The sequence below is a fragment of the Orycteropus afer genome, unplaced genomic scaffold (assembly GCF_000298275.1).
Source record: "Orycteropus afer afer isolate SDZICR_OR568_19922 unplaced genomic scaffold, OryAfe1.0 scaffold00484, whole genome shotgun sequence".
Lineage (NCBI taxonomy): Eukaryota > Metazoa > Chordata > Mammalia > Tubulidentata > Orycteropodidae > Orycteropus > Orycteropus afer.
Genome location: NW_006922071.1, coordinates 1,297,523 through 1,302,552, shown reverse-complemented (window position 1 = coordinate 1,302,552; position 5,030 = coordinate 1,297,523).

Genomic DNA, 5,030 nt, shown 5'->3' with positions numbered 1-5,030 from the left:
TTAAGAAAATTGTCCAAAGTATGTACTGCATCTGAGTCTAGAAGTGATCCAGAAAGGAGTGTGTGAAATACCTCATAGCTGTCAATAGAGATTCAGGAAAGATGATATTCTCTCCTTTGTGTTTATAAGAATCCACAATAGTTACGTCATCAGATCAGAAAGCAAATGCTACTGTAGTATCATTATTGGAATACATTTACAATTATACTATGTTATCATGTTTCATAATAATTAGAATTTTAATATAAAATTCATATTTCAGTTTCAACTTATAGTTCCACACTTCTATAATTTCCGGAATAACTCTGGAGGTGAAGTGGTTATAGAACTCAGCTACTAACCTGTCATTATTGGAATACATTTACAATTATACTATGTTATCATGTTTCGTAATAATTAAAATTTTAATATAAAATTCATATTTCAGTTTCAACTTATAGTTCCACTCTTCTATAATTTCCGGAATAACTCTGGAGGTGAAGTGGTTATAGAACTCAGCTACTAACCTGTCAGAGGTTCTAACCTACCAGCTGGTCCATGAGCAGCCTTGGAAAAGTTATGGACAATTCTGCTTTGTCCTTTAGGATCACTATGACTCAGAATTGACTGGACAATACTTTGGGTTTGATTTGTTTATAATATATATTATTAGGTCAATGAGTTAAAGGATCCATGTCTTACCAAACATTTGCAAGTGTTATTCTTATTCCTCAGTCTTACTATCAACCCTTCCATTTGTTTTAGCTTAATTTCTGGTATCTACTACATTTTGTGTTAAAGCAACTCATCATGTCTACCTTTCTACTTGAAATTTGTGTGTGAGCTGTTGCTAATATTTCCTAAGCATGGCATTCCTCAGAAGGCCCCAGCTGGCCCTATCATCATCCACAATATGTAGGGGAGATTGCATAGACTACCCTAAGGGCACAGGCAGGTTAGTGGCTGTAGAAGTTGTCATATGGATTTACCACAAATGCATTTGAAATTGTGTGTGTGACCTTATCAAGTATTCAAAGACCATAATCTCCTCTTGACCAGAGCAATCAGCTCAGAGTAGTTCACTTAGATTTAGAATTTCAGTGTGCATACACGGGGCTGCAAATCTTCTATTCAGTTCCTGCTACATTTTTGGAGCTCCCTCATTTATTCTGTGCTATGATTCCTAAAGATTTAGAACTACAGCTGGGCAGAGGGATGTTTTATAAGCAGTGTGGAAAAGGGGGATTTTTTTTTTTTAATTGTACCTTGATTTTACAGATACCATAAAATAAAAGTATTTGTTTTAGAAATAGAAAGTTGTTTAACTAGACAATGTTATTTAGTATATAACAGATTAATTTGGATTCCATGAAATAAACTGGAATGTCAGAATATTTGCTTGAGTTTATGTACCTCTGTGATTCTTATTACCAAAAAAGCATACTTGAAGTGAATACACACATAATTCTACAGTAAGAAGAAAATTCTGACTTGTTGGTTAAACATTTGGGCTTTTGTTTTGCTGATTATGAGAAAGAGTAGCAGTGTTGGAGCCCCACATACGAAGTCTATCTAGTTTATGAAGAGAGGACTAGGACTAAAAACTCCAGAAAGAGAGAGTAGGTGAGTGAGAGAACAGAGTGGCTATCAGGTTTTGAGGTAGTGGGTGCGATCTAATTTGCTGTGCTGGCATGAGGTTTCAAAAACATCTGTGGAAACAAACAAGCAAACAAAACTCACTGCAGTGGAGACAGATCTGACTCATAGCGACCCCTCCTGGGGTTTCTGAGGCTGTAGAAATAGGACTGTTTAAAGTGGTTTACCATGTTCTGTTACAGAAAAGATTCTAGCAAGTATCTAATTTTATTTCAAAAAAATCCTATAATTTTTTATACCTGAGGAGATTGCTTTATTATTACTATTATTATGAAAGTAAGCTTGCATGCTATAAGTTACTCCAGGTATTTTTGTAATGTATATTACATCTTACCTTTTAAAAAGAAGTGTTAAAATAATATAAAGCTCAATGTAATAGTCAGGTTTCACCAACGAAATAGAAGCAATAGGATACACACACACACACACACACACACGTACACATACTCACTGCCATTGAATCGATGCCGACTCATAGAAATCCCCATTTGGGTTTTCAAGGCTGTAAATCTTTGTGGAAGTAGACCTCTAAATTTTCCTTCCCTGGGGTGGCTGGTGAGTTTGAACTACTGACCTTCTGGTTAGCAGCCAAATGTCTTATCCACTATAACACCAGAGCTCCTTACATAACATATACACATACACATGCACACTTATCCATGTATATATATATATATGGAGCTCTGGTAGTACAGTGGCTAAGGGATTTGGCTGCTAACCAAAAGGTTGGTGGTTTGAACCCACTAGTTGCTCTGCAAAAGGAAGATGGGAAAGTCTGCTTCCATGAAGATTTACAGCCTTGGGAACCCATTGGGGGTTGCTATGAGTTGGAATGAACTAAATGGCAGTGAATTTGGTTGTTTAGAGATACATATGGTGGTGTTAGATGGCCTCAAGTTGGTTTCAACTCATAGCGACCCTGTGTACAACAGGACAGGACACTGCCCAGTCCTGCCCCATCCTCACAATCCTTGCCATTTTTGAGACCATCATTGCAACTACTGCGTCATTCCACCTTCCCCTTTTTAGATAACCTTTTGTTTCCCCAAGCATGATAGTCTTTTCCAAGGATTGTTCCTTTCTGGCAACACAATTGTGGTAGTTAAAGTTGTATGTCAACTTGGCTGGGCTTGGTTGAGTGTCTGGGCAGCTGGATGCTGTTGCTCCCCATAATGAGATTGGTGATTAACTCCATAGTGGAATCTACTGGAGCAGCTGGGTGGCTGCTTTAGGCATGTGGGCTGCTTCCAGTATGGAAAAAGCAACCTTGAAGAAAGCCTCCAGCTGATAGCACACTTGAAGCCTGCATGTAGCTGAGTTGTTGTTCAGCAGCCTGCCACGTTGCCCTGCTGATCTTGGGACTTTTAATGGACTTGAATTAGTGGCCTGCCATGTGGTTTGGCGATATTGGGACTGTGCCTTTTCACTTGTCAACCTTGGGTTTCTAAGCCTCAGCAGCTAGCAGCTGCCTGAGTGAAGAGATGTCTCTAGCTTCAGTAGCCCAGGAGCAAGAGGCAGAGCTGAACCCCAAAGTCGAGGGGCTTCACCCAGTCTTCAGAGCCCAACACTTTGAACTTTGACTTCTAGCCTCCTGTTTGTTCCAACTATTCCATTTGTGGTATATTCCTGTCAGAGCAGCACAAGATAACCAAAACAACCCAAGTACAAAAGACAAAGTCTGGCCATTTTTGCTTCTAAGAAGCATTTAAGCTGTACTTCCTCCAAGACATATTTGTTCATTGTAACAGACCATGGTACATTTGATATCTTCACCAACACCACAACCCGAATGCATTAGTTCTTCTGTTGTCTTCTTTACCAGTGCAGCTGTCACATGAATATGAGCCAATTGAAAATAGCATGGCTTGGATCAGACACACTGTAGTCTTCAAAGTGACATTTTTGTTCTTTAACATTTTAAAGAGGTCATTGTAGCAGATTTGCCCAATGCAAGACATCATTGCATGTCTTGACTGCTGCCTCCAAGGGCTTTGATTGTGGATCTAAGTAAAATGAAATCACTGACAAATTCAATATTTTCTCTGTTTATCATGATATTGCTTATTATTCCAGTTGTGGGAATTTTTGTTTTCTTCATGTTGATGTATAACCCATACTGAAGGCTGCAGTCTCTGATTTTCATCAGTGAATGTTTCTTCTTCACTTTCAGCAAGCAAAGTAGTCTACATATCTTAAGTTGTTGCTAAGTCATCCCCCAATACTGATGCCAAATTCTTTTTCATATAACCCATTTTCTCAGATTATTTGCTCAGTACACATATTGAATAGTAATGGTGAAAGGGTACAACCTGACACACCCTTTTCCTAATGTTTAACCATATAGTATACCCTTGTTCTGTGCAAACTACTGTCTCTTGGTCTATGTATAGCTTCCTCATGAGCACTGTTAAGTTCTCTCGAATTCTCATTCTTTGCAATGTTATCCATTAGTTATTAAGATCTATACACTCAAATGCCTTTGCAAACTCAGTAAAACAGAGATAGATATATTTTTGGTGTTTCTTGCTTTCAGCGAAAATACGTCATACTTCAGCAATGTTATCCCTCATTTCCAAGTCCTCTTCTGAATCTGGCTTGAATCTCTGGAAGTTCTCTGTCAATATACTCCTTCAACCATTTTTGAAAAATCTTCAGCAAAACTTTGCTTGTGTTTGATAATAATGATATTGTTAAATAATTTCTGCATTCTGTTTGATCACCTTTGTTTGAAATGGGCACAAATATGGACCTCTTGAAGTCAATTGGCTGGATAGTTATTTTCTAAATTTCTTGGCAAATCAAGTGAGTGTCTTCTCCCAAATGTGACTATTTTTTTTTTTTCTTTGCATTGGTAAATAAGTAGATAAATAAATAAATAAACTGTGCTTCCCTGTGATATGTAATTTTGTGTGTCAACTTGAATAAATTCCCACTGATTTGACCAAACACTAGATTACTAACTGTTCATAATGCAATCTAAATTATGTAAGATGATCACTATCCATAATGTAATCTAATGAAATGTAATCAGTCAATCAGTTGAAACAGTGAAATATATATGTACATATAGATGGAGAGATTTATTTCAAGTGATTTCCTCACTCAATTGTGAAGGCTGATAAATCCAAAATCTATAGATGATGGTGGAAGCTGGAGACTTCTGCAGGCTTGTGTCACAAGATCCATACATTTGATAATGGAAGGAGTGCAGAGTGAAGAGGTTGACTTCTGCCAAGTATCTATTTGCCGTCTGCAGTTAGAGCACACCCTAAGGAAATGTTCAGTTCTAAAATCTGTTAGAGCTGAGGGCCTCCAGAAAACCAGTAGGATATTATATATATTATGGTACTGAGAAGGGTTCAAGATTAACTGAATCTTAAAAAAAAAAAAAAAAA